This window comes from Nerophis lumbriciformis, linkage group LG10 (assembly GCF_033978685.3).
Source record: "Nerophis lumbriciformis linkage group LG10, RoL_Nlum_v2.1, whole genome shotgun sequence".
NCBI lineage: Eukaryota > Metazoa > Chordata > Actinopteri > Syngnathiformes > Syngnathidae > Nerophis > Nerophis lumbriciformis.
Window position 1 is genome coordinate 52,470,692 of NC_084557.2, and position 19,386 is coordinate 52,490,077.

General features: G+C 33.2%; 1 protein-coding gene and 1 long non-coding RNA gene across 16 annotated transcripts in view; one reads left to right on the forward strand and one right to left on the reverse strand.

Annotated features, from left to right (window-relative positions):
• The window catches only part of c2cd5 (C2 calcium dependent domain containing 5), a 110,909-nt gene extending 110,565 nt beyond the window's left edge, over positions 1-344 (reverse strand). For 6 of the 15 annotated variants that reach the window (XM_061969415.2, XM_061969414.2, XM_061969411.2 and 3 more), the window contains exon 1: positions 38-342. The gene's annotated coding sequence lies outside the window, so the exon portion shown is untranslated. The other 9 variants (XM_061969422.2, XM_061969419.2, XM_061969416.2 and 6 more) reach the window with 5 other exon arrangements.
• An 8,577-nt stretch (positions 345-8,921) lies between these two features.
• Positions 8,922-11,141, forward strand: LOC133612080 (uncharacterized). The gene is made up of 3 exons (XR_009816077.2): positions 8,922-8,972; positions 10,848-11,007; positions 11,064-11,141. It is a non-coding gene; the product is annotated as an uncharacterized lncRNA (long non-coding RNA).
• The last annotated feature ends 8,245 nt before the right edge of the window (positions 11,142-19,386 follow it).

Here is a 19,386-nt window from a genome sequence, read left to right on the forward strand (position 1 = left end):
TGTTGGCTCCTTCCTCACCTGTTGGCTCCTTCCTCACCTGTGCGACGACATCACTCAGCTGTCACTCAGGGTCCTCTCACTCGGACATTGTTACTGACAGCCCCGCGTGTCCATGGCTCTCCCATAACAAGTCCCGATTACACCGCAGCAGCCAAACGTCGCCGTAGTTTAAAAATAAATCAAATATGCACACGATGATAGGACGGAAAATAGATCTTGTTAGTGCTTCCGTTCCGCCGTTACGTCCTCGCTACTCCGCTCAACGCGTGAATGGCAAGCAAACAACTAGCATGCTTAATCACGGACCCCATGATGGATGTGCTTTAGACTGTGTTGCCTTGAAGGACCCCCGGAAACCTGTGTTTCACAGCGCATATAGGGGTTTTCACCCACAGTTGACAAATACTTCAACTTTTAGCGAATCATATGCAAAACCACACACGTCATATGGTTGTATGAATTAAGTACAGTGACACTGTTTTGAATGTGAAATCATTTGTAGGTCTAATGGGAGAGTTGAGTTTATCATTTTTAGATGGTCCTCGAACGCACCATCGCGATTCAACCTTTATGTCATATTTTGGTAACGTACTTATGTCTTAGCAAGCACTATATTTTCAGTATTTTTACTTTATTTGTCATTGTAATTTATTACACACGGATGTATCAAATATACTTGTTTGTTAGTATGGGTGGTATATCGCTGAATGTGGTTTAGACTGTGTTGCCTTGAAGGACCCCCGGAAACCTGTGATTGAGAGCACATATAGGGGTTTCACCCAGACAAATGCTTAATATCTTTAGCGAATCTTATACAAAACCACACACGTCATATGGTTGTATTAATTAAGTACAGTGACATTGTTTTGAATGTGAAATCATTTGTAGGTCTAGTGGGAGGGTTGTGTTTATAATTTGTATATGGTCCTCGAACGCATCAGCGCGATTCAACCTTTATGTCACATTTTGGTAACGTTCTTATGGCTTAGCAAGCACTATATTTTCAGTATTTTTACTTTATTTTTCATTGTAATTTATTATACACGGATGTATCAAATATAATCGTTTGTTAGTATGGGTGGTATATCGCAATATCGCAATGCTAGACCCCAATATGAATGTGGTTTAGACTGTTGCCTTGAAGGACCCCCGGAAACCTGTGATTGGGAGCGCATATAGGGGTTTTCACCCACAGTTGACAAATACTTAATACCTTTAGCGAATCATATACAAAACCACACACGTCATGGTTGTATTAATTAAGTACAGTGACACTGTTTTGAATGTGAAATCATTTGTAGGTCTAGTGGGAGGGTTAAGTTTATCATTTTTAGATGGTCCTCGAATGCACCAGCAGGTGGTATATCACAATATCGCAATGCTAATCATAGACCCCAATATGAATGTGGTTTAGACTGTGTTGCCTTGAAGGATCCCCGGAAACCTGTGTTTGACAGCGCATATAGGGGTTTTCACCCACAGTTGACAAATACTTCAACTTTTAGCGAATCATATACAAAACCACACACGTCGTGGTTGTATTAATTAAGTACAGTGACACTGTTTGGAATGTGAAATCATTTGTAGGTCTAGTGGGAGGGTTGTGTTTATAATTTTTATATGGTCCTCGAACGCATCAGCGCGATTCAACGTTTATGTCATATTTTGGTAACGTACTTATGTCTTATTTTTCATTGTAATTTATTACACACGGATGTATCAAATATACTTGTGTAACCTATTTTTATGGGCTTTCCTCTTGGTGATGTTAAGTTCCTGTTATACGCTGTCATACAGTATATGCCTTGAGCTCTTATTTTGAAGGCGCTAAGAGCGGAAGTGAGGTCACGTTGTTGGAGTGGAGCGAAGGTTTTGAAAAGAAGGTAAATAAAGGGTCCTCGTGTAAACTGGAGATTCCGTGTTTATTATTTTGTAGTTTCATACCGTATAGGCGACATATATAAACCCTCGGTTACACTTGTTTGTTAGTATTGGTGGTATATCTCAATATCGCAACACTAATCATAGACCCCAATATCAATGTGGTTTAGACTGTGTTGCCTTGAAGGACCCCCGGAAACCTGTGATTGGGAGCGCATATAGGGGTTTTCACCCACAGTTGACAAATACTTAATACCTTTAGCGAATCATATACAAAACCACACACGTCATGGTTGTATTAATTAAGTACAGTGACACTGTTTTGAATGTGAAATCATTATGTTTATAATTTTTACATGGTCCTCGAACGCACCAGTAGGTGGTATATCACAATATCGCAATGCTAATCATGGACCCCAATATGAATGTGGTTTAGACTGTGTTGCCTTGAAGGACCCCCGGAAACCTATGTTTGACAGCGCATATATAGGGGTTTTCACCCACAGTTGACAAACACTTCAACTTTTAGCGAATCATATGCAAAACCATACACTTCATGGTTGAATTAATTAAGTACAGTGACACTGTTTTGAATGTGAAATCATTTGTAGGTCTAATGGGAGGGTTGAGTTTATCATTTTAGATGGTCCTCGAACGCACCATCACGATTCAACCTTTGTCATATTTTGGTAACGTACGTACTTATGTCTTAGCAAGCACTATATTTTCAGTATTTTTACTTTATTTTTCATTGTAATTTATTACACACGGATATATTAAATATAATCGTTTGTTAGTATGGGTGGTATATCGCAATATCGCAACGCTAATCATAGACCCCAATATGAATGTGGTTTAGACTGTGTTGCCTTCAAGAACCCCCGGAAAACTGTGCTTCAGAGCGCATATAGGGGTTTTCACCCACAGTTGACAAACACTTCAACTTTTAGCGAATCATATGCAAAACCATACACTTCATGGTTGAATTAATTAAGTACAGTGACACTGTTTTGAATGTGAAATCATTTGTAGGTCTAATGGGAGGGTTGAGTTTATCATTTTAGATGGTCCTCGAACGCACCATCACGATTCAACCTTTGTCATATTTTGGTAACGTACGTACTTATGTCTTAGCAAGCACTATATTTTCAGTATTTTTACTTTATTTTTCATTGTAATTTATTACACACGGATATATTAAATATAATCGTTTGTTAGTATGGGTGGTATATCGCAATATCGCAACGCTAATCATAGACCCCAATATGAATGTGGTTTAGACTGTGTTGCCTTCAAGAACCCCCGGAAAACTGTGCTTCAGAGCGCATATAGGGGTTTTCACCCACAGTTGACAAACACTTCAACTTTTAGCGAATCATATGCAAAACCACACACGTCATGGTTGAATTAATTAAGTACAGTGACACTGTTTTGAATGTGAAATCATGTGTAGGTCTAGTGGGAGGTGTGTGTTTATAATTTTTATATGGTCCTCGAACGCATCAGCGCGATTCAACCTTTATGTCACATTTTGGTAACGTACTTATGTCTTAGCAAGCACTATATTTTCAGCATTTTTACTTTATTTTTCATTGTAATTTATTACACACGGATATATCAAATATAATCGTTTGTTAGTATGGGTGGTATATCGCAATATCGCAACGCTAATCATAGACCCCAATATGAATGTGGTTTAGACTGTGTTGCCTTGAAGGACCCCCGGAAACCTGTGTTTGAGAGTGCATATAGGGGTTTTCACCCACAGTTGACAAATACTTCAACTTTTAGCGAATCATATACAAAACCACACATGTCATGGTTGAATGAATGAAGTACAGTGACACTGTTTTGAATGTGAAATCATTTGTAGGTCTAGTGGGAGGGTTGTGTTTATCATTTTTATCTGGTCCTCGAACGCATCAGCGCGATTCAACGTTTATGTCATATTTTGGTAACGTACTTATGTCTTATTTTTCATTGTAATTTATTACACACGGATGTATCAAATATACTTGTGTAACCTATTTTTATGGGCTTTCCTCTTGGTGATGTTAAGTTCCTGTTATACGCTGTCATACAGTATATGCCTTGAGCTCTTATTTTGAAGGCGCTAAGAGCGGAAGTGAGGTCACGTTGTTGGAGTGGCGCGAAGGTTTTGAAAAGAAGGTAAATAAAGGGTCCTCGTGTAAACTGGAGATTCCGTGTTTATTATTTTGTAGTTTCATACCGTATAGGCGACATATATAAACCCTCGGTTACACTTGTTTGTTAGTATTTGTGGTATATCGCAATATCGCAACGCTAATCATAGACCCCAATATCAATGTGGTTTAGACTGTGTTGCCTTGAAGGACCCCCGGAAACCTGTGATTGGGAGCGCATATAGGGGTTTTCACCCACAGTTGACAAATACTTCAACTTTTAGCGAATCATATACAAAACCACACATGTCATGGTTGAATGAATTAAGTGCAGTGACACAGTTTTGAATGTGAAATCATTTGTAGGCACTAAGTCTAGTGGAAGGGTTGACTTTATAATTTTTAGATGGTCCTCGAACGCACCAGCGCGATTCAACCTTTATGTCATATTTTGGTAACGTACTTGTGTCTTAGAAAGCACTATATTTTCAGTATTTTTACTTTATTTTTCATTGTAATATATTACACACGGATGTATCAAATATAATCGTTTGTTAGTATGGGTGGTATATCGCAATATCGCAACGCTAATCATAGACCCCAATATCAATGTGGTTTAGACTGTGTTGCCTTGAATGACCCTTGGAAAATTGTGCTTCAGAGCGCATATAAGGGTTTTCACCCACAGTTGACAAATACTTCAACTTTTAACGCATTATATACAAAACCACACACGTCACAGTTGAATGAATGAAGTCAGTGACACTTTTTTGAATGTGAAATCATTTGTAGGTCTAGTGGGAGGGTTGTGTTTATAATTTGTATATGGTCCTCGAACGCATCAGCGCGATTCAACCTTTATGTCACATTTTGGTAACGTACTTATGTCTTAGCAAGCACTATATTTTCAGTATTTTTACTTTATTTTTCATTGTAATTTATTACACACGGATGTATCAAATATAATCGTTTGTTAGTATGGGTGGTATATCGCAATATCGCAACGCTAATCATAGATGTGTGATGAATGTGGTTTAGACTGTGTTGCCTTGAAGGACCCCCGGAAACCTGTGTTTGACAGTGCATATAGGGGTTTTCACCCACAGTTGACAAATACTTCAACTTTTAGCTAATCATATACAAAACCACACACGACATGGTTGAATTAATTAAGTACAGTGACACTGTTTTGAATGTGAAATCATTTGTAGGTCTAGTGGGAGGGTTGTGTTTATCATTTTTAGATGGTCCTCGAACGCACCAACGCGATTCAACCTTTATGTCACATTTTGGTAACGTACTTATGGCTTAGCAAGCACTATATTTTCAGTATTTTTACTTTATTTTTCATTGTAATTTATTACACACGGATGTATCAAATATAATCGTTTGTTAGTATGGGTTGTATATCGCAATATCGCAACGCTAATCATAGACCCCAATATGAATGTGGTTTAGACTGTGTTGCCTTCAAGGACCCCCGGAAACCTGTGATTGAGAGCGTATATAGGGGTTTTCACCCACAGTTGACAAATACTTCAACTTTTGGCGAATCATATACAAAACCACACACGACAGGATTAATTGATTAAGTACAGTGACACTGTTTTGAATGTGAAATCATTTGTAGGTCTAGTGGGAGGGTTGAGTTCATAATTTTTAAATGGTCCTCGAACGCACCAACGCGATTCAACCTTTATGTCACATTTTGGTAACGTACTTATGGCTTAGCAAGCACTATATTTTCAGTATTTTTATTTTATTTTTCATTGTAATATATTACACACGGATGTATCAAATATAATCGTTTGTTAGTATGGGTGGTATATCGCAATATCGCAATGCCAATCATAGACCCCAATATCAATGTGGTTTAGACTGTGTTGCCTTGAAGGACCCCCGGAAACCTGTGATTGGGAGCGCATATAGGGGTTTTCACCCACAGTTGACAAATACTTAATATCTTTAGCGAATCATGTACAAAACCACACATGTCATGGTTGAATGAATTAAGTGCAGTGACACAGTTTTGAATGTGAAATCATTTGTAGGCACTAAGTCTAGTGGGAGGGTTGACTTTATAATTTTTAGATGGTCCTCGAACGCACCATCGCGATTCAACCTTTATGTCATATTTTGGTAACGTACTTTGTGTCTTAGCAAGCACTATACTTTCAGTATTTTTACTTTATTTTTCATTGTAATTTATTACACACGGATGTATTAAATATAATCGTTTGTTAGTATGGGGGGTATTTTACAATATCACAATGCTAATCATGGACCCCAATATGAATGTGGTTTAGACTGTGTTGCCTTGAAGGACCCCCGGAAACCTGTGATTGGGAGCACATATAGGGGTTTTCACCCACAGTTGACAAATACTTAATACCTTTAGCGAATCATATACAAAACCACACACGCAGTTGTATTAATTAAGTACAGTGACACTGTTTTTAATGTGAAATCATTTGTAGGTCTAGTGGGAAGGTTGTGTTTATAATTTTTAGATGGTCCTCGAACGCACCAGCAGGTGGTATATCACAATATCGCAATGCTAATCATGGACCCCAATATGAATGTGGTTTAGACTGTGTTGCCTTGAAGGACCCCCGGAAACCTGTGATTGGGAGCGCATATAGGGGTTTTCACCCACAGTTGACAAATACTTCAACTTTTAGCGAATCGTATACAAAACACACTGAATGAATGAAGTACAGTACGTGACACTATTTTGAATGTGAAATCATTTGTAGGTCTAGTGGGAATGTTGTGTTTATAATTTTTATATGGTCCTCGAACGCATCAGCGCGATTCAACGTTTATGTCATATTTTGGTAACGTACTTATGTCTTAGCAAGCACTATATTTTCAGTATTTTTACTTTATTTGTCATTGTAATTTATTACACACGGATGTATCAAATATAATCGTTTGTTAGTATGGGTGGTATATCGCAATATCGCAACGCTAATCATAGACCCCAATATGAATGTGGTTTAGACTGTGTTGCCTTGAAGGACCCCCGGAAACCTGTGTTTGACAGCGCATATAGGGATTTTCACCCACAGTTGACAAATACTTCAACTTTTAGCGAATCATATGCAAAACCACACACGTCATGGTTGAATTAATTAAGTACAGTGACACTGTTTTGAATGTGAAATCATTTGTAGGTCTAGTGGGAGGGTTGTGTTTATAATTTTTATCTGGTCCTCGAACGCATCAGCGCGATTCAACGTTTATGTCATATTTTGGTAACGTGCTTATGTCTTATTTTTCATTGTAATTTATTACACACGGATGTATCAAATATACTTGTGTAACCTATTTTTATGGGCTTTCCTCTTGGTGATGTTAAGTTCCTGTTATACGCTGTCATACAGTATATGCCTTGAGCTCTTATTTTGAAGGCGCTAAGAGCGGAAGTGAGGTCACGTTGTTGGAGTGGAGCGAAGGTTTTGAAAAGAAGGTAAATAAAGGGTCCTCGTGTAAACTGGAGATTCCGTGTTTATTATTTTGTAGTTTCATACCGTATAGGCGACATATATAAACCCTCGGTTACACTTGTTTGTTAGTATTGGTGGTATATCGCAATATCGCAACGCTAATCATAGACCCCAATATGAATGTGGTTTAGACTGTGTTGCCTTGAAGGACCCCCGGAAACCTGTGATTGGGAGCGCATATAGGGGTTTTCACCCACAGTTGACAAATACTTCAACTTTTAGCGAATCATATGCAAAACCACACACGTCATGGTTGAATGAATTAAGTACAGTGACACAGTTTTGAATGTGAAATCATTTGTAGGCACTAAGTCTAGTGGGAGGTTTGACTTTATAATTTTTAGATGGTGCTCGAACGCACCAGCGCGATTCAACCTGTCATATTTTGGTAACGTACTTATGTCTTAGCAAGCACTATATTTTCAGTATTTTTACTTTATTTTTCATTGTAATTTATTACACACGGATGTATCAAATGTAATTGTTTGTTAGTATGGGTGGTATATCGCAATATCGCAACGCCATAGACCCCAATATGAATGTGGTTTAGACTGTGTTGCCTTGAAGGACCCCCGGAAACCTGTGTTTAACAGCGCATATAGGGGTTTTCACCCACAGTTGACAAATACTTCAACTTTTAGCGAATCATATGCAAAACCATACACGTCATGGTTGAATAAATTAAGTACAGTGACACTGTTTTGAATGTGAAATCATTTGTAGGTCTAATGGGAGGGTTGAGTTTATCATTTTTAGATGGTCCTCGAACGCACCAGCGCGATTCAACCTTTATGTCATATTTTGGTAACGTACTTATGTCTTAGCAAGCACTATATTTTCAGTATTTTTACTTTATTTGTCATTGTAACTTAGTACACACGGATGTATTAAATATAATCGTTTGTTAGTATGGGGGGTATTTTACAATATCACAATGCTAATCATGGACCCCAATATGAATGTGGTTTAGACTGTGTTGCCTTGAAGGACCCCCGGAAACCTGTGATTGGGGGCGCATATAGGGGTTTTCACCCACAGTTGACAAATACTTCAACTTTTGGCGAATCATATACAAAACCACACACGACATGATTAATTGATTAAGTACAGTGACACTCTTTTGAATGTGAAATCATTTGTAGGTCTAGTGGGAGGGTTGTGTTTATAATTTTTATATGGTCCTCGAACGCATCAGCGCGATTCAACGTTTATGTCATATTTTGGTAACGTACTTATGTCTTATTTTTCATTGTAATTTATTACACACGGATGTATCAAATATACTTGTGTAACCTATTTTTATGGGCTTTCCTCTTGGTGATGTTAAGTTCCTGTTATACGCTGTCATACAGTATATGCCTTGAGCTCTTATTTTGAAGGCGCTAAGAGCGGAAGTGAGGTCACGTTGTTGGAGTGGAGCGAAGGTTTTGAAAAGAAGGTAAATAAAGGGTCCTCGTGTAAACTGGAGATTCCGTGTTTATTATTTTGTAGTTTCATACCGTATAGGCGACATATATAAACCCTCGGTTACACTTGTTTGTTAGTATTGGTGGTATATCTCAATATCGCAACGCTAATCATAGACCCCAATATGAATGTGGTTTAGACTGTGTTGCCTTGAAGGACCCCCGGAAACCTGTTATTGGGAGAGCATACAGGGTTTTCACTCACAGTTGACAAATACTTAATACCTTTAGCGAATCATATACAAAACCACACACGTCATTGTATTAATTAAGTACAGTGACACTGTTTTGAATGTGAAATCATTTGTAGGTCTAGTGGGAGGGTTGTGTTTATAATTTTTTAGATGGTCCTCGAACGCACCAGCAGGTGGTATATCACAATATCGCAATGCTAATCATGGACCCCAATATGAATGTGGTTTAGACTGTGTTGCCTTGAAGGACCCCCGGAAAACCGTGCTTCAGAGCGCATATAGGGGTTTTCACCCACAGTTGACAAATACTTCAACTTTTAGCGAATCATATACAAAACCACACACGACATGATTCAATTGATTAAGTACAGTGACACTGTTTTGAATGTGAAATCATTTGTAGGTCTAGTGGGAGGGTTGAGTTCATAATTTTTTAGATGGTCCTCGAACGCATCAGGGCGATTCAACGTTTATGTCATATTTTGGTAACGTTTATGTAGCAATTAAGCACTATATTTTCAGTATTTTTACTTTATTTTTCATTGTAATTTATTACACACGGATATATCAAATATAATCGTTTGTTAGTATGGGTGGTATATCGCATTATCACGCTAATCATAGACCCCAATATGAATGTGGTTTAGACTGTGTTGCCTTGAAGGACCCCCGGAAAACTGCTTCAGAGCGCATATAGGGGTTTTCACCCACAGTTGACAAATACTTCAACTTTTAACGAATTATATACAAAACCACACACGGCATGGTTGAACGAATTAAGTACAGTGACACTGTTTTGAATGTGAAATATTTTTTAGGTCTAGTGGGAGGGTTGAGTTTATCATTTTTAGATGGTCCTCGAACGCACCAGCGCGATTCAACCTTTATGTCATATTTTGGTAACGTACTTATGTCTTAGCAAGCACTATATTTTCAGTATTTTTACTTTATTTTTCATTGTAATTTATTACACACGGATGTATCAAATATAATCGTTTGTTAGTATGGGTGGTTTATCACAATTAATATACTATTACAATAATATAATTATAAACTGGTGCGTTCTGTGTTAGTTAAAAAATAATTTCAAATATTATGATAACATTTTAACTGTTTCACTGATTCATGTCTTACTAAGCAATATTCTACTATTCTTAGAATGTTACTATCAGATGTATTATATTGATAAATTATTTGTACAATCACATATGAACAGGCAAAGCACACTGTAAATATTATATTTGATCTAAACCTAAATGATAAACTATAGCAGGGGTCTGCAAATGTTACTATTAAATAAAGATTTTACCGCCTCTTCAACTGAAGAAAAATAGTATCGAGTCGCAAAATGTAACACAGTTTATACATTTTTAAAAAGTTTTCATCTTTATTTTTTCATTTACGGGAAAGCCAATATTTGTGCCTTATGACTCAGCGTGTGCGCATTCATGGCCTCACAGAAAATTGGAAATTATACAACTCTTTTTAAAAAAGCAAATTTTCCTCATTCTGTTGTAAAAAAAAAAAAATCTGAGGGGGGCCACAACAAGAGCCACATGTGGCTGCAGACTGCTGGTCTACAGAAAAAATATATTTTGCTCTTAAATTTTAGTTTTTCACAACAAATTCATGTTTTTTTTTTTGTAATTACAGTTCGCATGTATGTCACCTCATGTCATCGCTTTGATTAAATAATATGTGTGTGGAGGGAGGTGTGGCCAGCGCGCCTGCAGGAACAAAGGTCACCGCCTCTGTCTGTGGTGCTGAGGACGAGCACCATCGGATGGTGCTGACGGCGAGACACAGCTGACAGGTGATTAGATTTCTCAGGTGGTACGTGTTAATCTAATCATCTGTTGTTTTTAACAGTAGGCGGCCGATAGCAGGAGGGGAGAGAGGATACGGACGTGACTGAAAAGTCACGTTCTGCTGGAGAAAGACTTTGACAAAAATCCATGCACATTAAAACGTTGTTAAAACTGCACGCTTGGCTCCTGTGCCGTGTCTACAGTGGAACTGCTAGGAAGCAACTTCTACAATGTGCTTAAAACCCAAGCAACAATCTTTGGAGACATTTATTTCTGAATTGTGACAATGTACTTTGAATGGAATAAAAAACGATCCCTGAGAGAGTCACGCAACATATCAAAGTCAGAGATGAACTCCCCGCATTGGGAGTAGTGAGGTATATATAAACAGGGAAAAAAAAGAATACAACTAAAAGAGTTGAAAGCTGCACTGCGTGTCCCAACCACAAACATGGAGACAGAAGCTTGAATGCATCAACACAAAATTGAGCAGATCTGCAGCAATAAATTGAAATAAAGGACAGGACAGCACATTGAAAGTTGATGTTAACGAGCAGAAAGCTGCTGACACGGAACATTCATTACATTTAAAACATGCACACTCACACTCTGTCTGATTGTCTCATGCAGTGGAACTCATTGAAATCAGATTGGGGTGAGGTCTTTGGTGAACACATTATCCATCCATCCATCCATTTTAAGAGTGGGACCCTTTTGGATCCCTAAGAACTTTAGTGGGATTTTTTTAAACTGTCATTGTTCAAAAATAATGAATCAAACTCCTTTTTTTATTTAATTATTGACATATTGAAGGCTACAATTACTTCGCATCAAATATTCCACTTTGAATTTTTAACACTTTTATGAGTGAGACCCTTTTGGATCCCTAAGAACTTTAGTGGGATTTTTTTAAACTGTCATTGTTCAAAAATAATGAATCAAAATCCTTTTTTTATTTAATTATTGACATATTTAAGGCTACAATTACTTCACATCAAATATTCCACTTTGAATTTTTAACACTTTTATGAGTGGGACCCTTTTGGATCCCTGAGAACTTTAGTGGGATTTTTTAAAACTGTCATTGTTCAAAATAATGAATCAAAATAATTATTTAATTATTGACATATTTAAGGCTACAATTACTTAGCATCAAATATTCCACTTTGAATTTTTAACACTTTTATGAGTGGGACCCTTTTGGATCCCCAAAAACTTTAGTGGGATTTTTTAAAACTGTCATTGTTCAAAAATAATGAATCAAAATAATTTTTAAATGTAATTATTGACATATTTAAGGCTACAATTACTTTGCATCAAATATTCCACTCTGAATTTTTAACACTTTTATGAGTGGGACCCTTTTGGATCCCCAAGAACTTTAGTGGGATTTTTTAAAACTGTCATTGTTCAAAAATAATGAATCAAAATAATTTTTAAATTTAATTATTGACATATTTAAGGCTACAATTACTTCGCATCAAACATTCCACTTTGAATTTTTAACACTTTTATGAGTGGGACCCTTTTGGATCCCCAAGAACTTTAGTGGGATTTTTTTTTAAACTGTCATTGTTAAAAAATAATGAATCAAAATTATTTTTAAATTTAATTATTGACATATTTAAGGCTACAATTACTTCGCATCAAATATTCCACTTTGAATTTTTAACACTTTTATGAGTGGGACCCTTTTGGATCCCCAAGAACTTTAGTGGGATTTTTTTAAACTGTCATTGTTAAAAAATAATGAATCAAAATAATTTTTAAATTTAATTATTGACATATTTAAGGCTACAATTACTTAGCATCAAATATTCCACTTTGAATTTTTAACACTTTTATGAGTGGGACCCTTTTGGATCCCCAAGAACTTTAGTGGGATTTTTTAAAACTGTCATTGTTAAAAAAAAAATGAATCAAAATAATTTTTAAATTTAATTATTGACATATTTAAGGCTACAATTACTTCGCATCAAATATTCCACTTTGAATTTTTAACACTTTTATGACTGGGACCCTTTTGGATCCCTAAGAACTTTAGTGGGTTTTTTTCAAAACTGTCATTGTTCAAAATAATGAATCAAAATAATTGTTTTATTTAATTATTGACATATTTAAGGCTACAATTACTTAGCATCAAATATTCCACTTTGAATTTTTAACACTTTTATGAGTGGGACCCTTTTGGATCCCTAAGAACTTTAGTGGGATTTTTTTAAACTGTGATTGTTAAAAAATAATGAATCAAAATCCTTTTTTTATTTAATTATTGACATATTTAAGGCTACAATTACTTCACATCAAATATTCCACTTTGAATTTTTAACACTTTTATGAGTGGGACCCTTTTGGATCCCTGAGAACTTTAGTGGGATTTTTTAAAACTGTCATTGTTCAAAATAATGAATCAAAATAATTATTTAATTATTGACATATTTAAGGCTACAATTACTTAGCATCAAATATTCCACTTTGAATTTTTAACACTTTTATGAGTGGGACCCTTTTGGATCCCCAAAAACTTTAGTGGGATTTTTTAAAACTGTCATTGTTCAAAAATAATGAATCAAAATAATTTTTAAATGTAATTATTGACATATTTAAGGCTACAATTACTTTGCATCAAATATTCCACTCTGAATTTTTAACACTTTTATGAGTGGGACCCTTTTGGATCCCCAAGAACTTTAGTGGGATTTTTTAAAACTGTCATTGTTCAAAAATAATGAATCAAAATAATTTTTAAATTTAATTATTGACATATTTAAGGCTACAATTACTTCGCATCAAACATTCCACTTTGAATTTTTAACACTTTTATGAGTGGGACCCTTTTGGATCCCCAAGAACTTTAGTGGGATTTTTTTTTAAACTGTCATTGTTAAAAAATAATGAATCAAAATTATTTTTAAATTTAATTATTGACATATTTAAGGCTACAATTACTTCGCATCAAATATTCCACTTTGAATTTTTAACACTTTTATGAGTGGGACCCTTTTGGATCCCCAAGAACTTTAGTGGGATTTTTTTAAACTGTCATTGTTAAAAAATAATGAATCAAAATAATTTTTAAATTTAATTATTGACATATTTAAGGCTACAATTACTTAGCATCAAATATTCCACTTTGAATTTTTAACACTTTTATGAGTGGGACCCTTTTGGATCCCCAAGAACTTTAGTGGGATTTTTTAAAACTGTCATTGTTAAAAAAAAAATGAATCAAAATAATTTTTAAATTTAATTATTGACATATTTAAGGCTACAATTACTTCGCATCAAATATTCCACTTTGAATTTTTAACACTTTTATGACTGGGACCCTTTTGGATCCCTAAGAACTTTAGTGGGTTTTTTTCAAAACTGTCATTGTTCAAAATAATGAATCAAAATAATTGTTTTATTTAATTATTGACATATTTAAGGCTACAATTACTTAGCATCAAATATTCCACTTTGAATTTTTAACACTTTTATGAGTGGGACCCTTTTGGATCCCTAAGAACTTTAGTGGGATTTTTTTAAACTGTGATTGTTAAAAAATAATGAATCAAAATAATTTTTAAATTTAAATATTGACATATTTAAGACTACAATTACTTAGCATCAAATATTCCACTTTGAATTTTTAACACTTTTATGAGTGGGACCCTTTTGGGTCCCTAAGAACTTTAGTGGGATTTTTTTAAACTGTCATTGTTCAAAAATAATGAATCAAAATCCTTTTTTTATTTAATTATTGACATATTTAAGGCTACAATTACTTAGCATCAAATATTCCATTTTGAATTTTTAACACTTTTATGAGTGGGACCCTTTTGGATCCCTAAGAACTTTAGTGGGGGTTTTTTAAACTGTGATTGTTAAAAAATAATGAATCAAAATAATTTTTAAATTTAATTATTGACATATTTAAGACTACAATTACTTAGCATCAAATATTCCACTTTGAATTTTTAACACTTTTATGAGTGGGACCCTTTTGGATCCCCAAGAACTTTAGTGGGATTTTTTAAAACTGTCATTGTTCAAAAATAATGAATCAAAATAATTGTTTTATTTAATTATTGACATATTTAAGGCTACAATTACTTTGCATCAAATATTCCACTTTGAATTTTTAACACTTTTATGAGTGGGACCCTTTTGGATCCCTAAGAACTTTAGTGGGATTTTTTAAAAACTGTCATTGTTAAAAAATAATGAATCAAAATCATTTTTAAATTTAATTATTGACATATTTAAGGCTACAATTACTTAGCATCAAATATTCCACTTTGAATTTTTAACACTTTTATGAGTGGGACCCTTTTGGATCCCTAAGAACTTTAGTGGGATTTTTTTAAAACTGTCATTGTTCAAAATAATGAATCAAAATAATTGTTTTATTTAATTATTGACATATTTAAGGCTACAATTACTTAGCATCAAATATTCAACTTTGAATTTTTAACACTTTTATGAGTGGGACCCTTTTGGATCCCCAAGAACTTTAGTGGGATTTTTTAAAACTGTCATTGTTAAAAAATAATGAATCAAAATAATTTTTAAATTTAATTATTGACATATTTAAGGCTACAATTACTTAGCATCAAATATTCCACTTTGAATTTTTAACACTTTTATGAGTGGGACCCTTTTGTATCCCTAAGAACTTTAGTGGGATTTTTTAAAACTGTCATTGTTCAAAAATAATGAATCAAAATAATTTTTAAATGTAATTATTGACATATTTAAGGCTACAATTACTTCACATCAAATATTCCACTTTGAATTTTTAACACTTTTATGAGTGGGACCCTTTTGGATCCCTAAGAACTTTAGTGTTTTTTTTTTTAAACTGTCATTGTTAAAAAATAATGAATCAAAATAATTTTTAAATTTAATTATTGACATATTTAAGGCTACAATTACCTAGCATCAAATATTCCACTTTGAATTTTTAACACTTTTATGAGTGGGACCCTTTTGGATCCCCAAGAACTTTAGTGGGATTTTTTAAAACTGTCATTGTTAAAAAATAATGAATCAAAATAATTTTTAAATTTAATTATTGACATATTTAAGGCTACAATTACTTAGCATCAAATATTCCACTTTGAATTTTTAACACTTTTATGAGTGGGACCCTTTTGTATCCCTAAGAACTTTAGTGGGATTTTTTAAAACTGTCATTGTTCAAAAATAATGAATCAAAATAATTTTTAAATGTAATTATTGACATATTTAAGGCTACAATTACTTCACATCAAATATTCCACTTTGAATTTTTAACACTTTTATGAGTGGGACCCTTTTGGATCCCTAAGAACTTTAGTGTTTTTTTTTTTAAACTGTCATTGTTAAAAAATAATGAATCAAAATAATTTTTAAATTTAATTATTGACATATTTAAGGCTACAATTACCTAGCATCAAATATTCCACTTTGAATTTTTAACACTTTTATGAGTGGGACCCTTTTGGATCCCCAAGAACTTTAGTGGGATTTTTTAAAACTGTCATTGTTAAAAAATAATGAATCAAAATAATTGTTTTATTTAATTATTGACATATTTAAGGCTACAATTACTTAGCATCAAATATTCCACTTTGAATTTTTAACACTTTTATGAGTGGGACCCTTTTGGATCCCCAAGAACTTTAGTGGGATTTTTTAAAACTGTCATTGTTAAAAAATAATGAATCAAAATAATTTTTAGATTTAACTATTGACATATTTAAGGCTACAATTACTTAGCATCAAATATTCCACTTTGAATTTTTAACACTTTTATGAGTGGGACCCTTTTGGAGCCCTAAGAACTTTAGTGGGGGTTTTTTAAACTGTCATTGTTAAAAAATAATGAATCAAAGTAATTTTTAAATTTAACCATTGACATATTTAAGGCTACAATTACTTAGCATCAAATATTCCACTTTGAATTGTAAACACTTTTATGAGTGGGACCCTTTTGGATCCCTAAGAACTTTAGTGGGATTTTTTAAAACTGTCATTGTTCAAAATAATGAATCAAAATAATTGTTTTATTTAATTATTGACACATTTAAGGCTACAATTACTTAGCATCAAATATTCCACTTTGAATTTTTAACACTTTTATGAGTGGGACCCTTTTGGATCCCTAAGAACTTTAGTGGGTTTTTTTTAAACTGTCATTGTTCAAAAATAATGAGTCAAAATAATATTTAAATTTAATTATTGACATATTTAAGGCTACAATTACTTAGCATCAAATATTCAACTTTGAATTTTTAACACTTTTATGAGTGGGACCCTTTTGGATCCCTAAGAACTTTAGTGGGATTTTTTTAAACTGTCATTGTTCAAAAATAATTAATCAAAATAATTGTTTTATTTAATTATTGACATATTTAAGGCTACAATTACTTCGCATCAAATATTCCACTTTGAATTTTTAACACTTTTATGAGTGGGACCCTTTTGGATCCCCAAAAACTTTATTGGGATTTTTTTTTTAAACTGTCATTGTTAAAAAAATAATGAATTAAAATCCTTTTTTTATTTAATTATTGACATATTTAAGGCTACAATTACTTAGCATCAAATATTCTACTTTGAATTTTTAACACTTTTATGAGTGGGACCCTTTTGGATCCCTAAGAACTTTAGTGTTTTTTTTTTAAACTGTCATTGTTAAAAAATAATTAATCAAAATATTTTTTAAATTTAATTATTGACATATTTAAGGCTACAATTACTTCGCATCAAATATTCCACTTTGAATTTTTAACACTTTTATGAGTGGGACCCTTTTGGATCCCCAAGAACTTTAGTGGGATTTTTTAAAACTGTCATTGTTAAAAAATAATGAATCAAAATAATTTTTAAATTTAATTATTGACATATTTAAGGCTACAATCACTTAGCATCAAATATTCCACTTTGAATTTTCAACACTTTTATGAGTGGGACCCTTTTGGATCCCCAAGAACTTTAGCGGGATTTTTTAAAACTGTCATTGTTAAAAAATAATGAATCTAAATAATTTTTACATTTAATTATTGACATATTTAAGGCTACAATTACTTAGCATCAAATATTCCACTTTGAATTTTTAACACTTTTATGAGTGGGACCCTTTTGGATCCCTAAGAACTTTAGTGGGATTTTATAAAACTGTGATTGTTAAAAAATAATGAATCAAAATAATTTTTAGATTTAACTATTGACATATTTAAGGCTACAATTACTTAGCATCAAATATTCATCTTTGAATTTTTAACGCTTTTATGAGTGGGACCCTTTTGGATCCCTAAGAACTTTAGTGTTTTTTTAAACTGTCATTGTTAAAAAATAATGAATCAAAATAATTTTTAAATTTAACTATTGACATATTTAAGGCTACAATTACTTAGCATCAAATATTCCACTTTGAATTTTTAACACTTTTATGAGTGGGACCCTTTTGGATCCCTAAGAACTTTAGTGGTTTTTTTTTTAAACTGTCATTGTTCAAAAATAATGAATCAAAATCCTTTTTTTTATTTAATTATTGACATATTTAAGGCTACAATGACTTCGTATCAAATATTCCACTTTGAATTTTTAACACTTTTATGAGTGGGACCCTTTTGGATCCCTAAGAACTTTAGTGGGATTTTTTTTAAACTGTCATTGTTCAAAAATAATGAATCAAAATCCTTTTTTTTATTTAATTATTGACATATTGAAGGCTACAATTACTTCACATCAAATATTCCACTTTGAATTTTTAACACTTTTATGAGTGGGACCCTTTTGGATCCCCAAGAACTTTAGTGGGATTTTTTTTAAACTGTCATTGTTAAAAAATAATGAATCAAAATAATTTTTAAATTTAATTATTGACATATTTAAGGCTACAATTACTTCGCATCAAATATTCCACTTTGAATTTTTAACACTTTTATGAGTGGGACCCTTTTGGATCCCTAAGAACTTTAGTGGGTTTTTTTTAAACTGTCATTGTTCAAAAATAATGAATCAAAATAATTTTTAAATTTAATTATTGACATATTTAAGGCTACAATACTTAGCATTAAATATTCCACTTTGAATTTTTAACACTTTTATGAGTGAGACCCTTTTGGATCCCCAAGAACTTTAGTGGGATTTTTTAAAACTGTCATTGTTAAAAAATAATGAATCAAAATAATTTTTAAATTTAATTATTGACATATTTAAGGCTACAATTACTTCACATCAAATATTCCACTTTGAATTTTTAACACTTTTATGAGTGGGACCCTTTTGGATCCCTAAGAACTTTAGTGGGGGGTTTTTAAACTGTCATTGTTAAAAAATAATGAATCAAAATAATTTTTAAATTTAATTATTGACATATTTAAGGCTACAATTACTTAGCATCAAATATT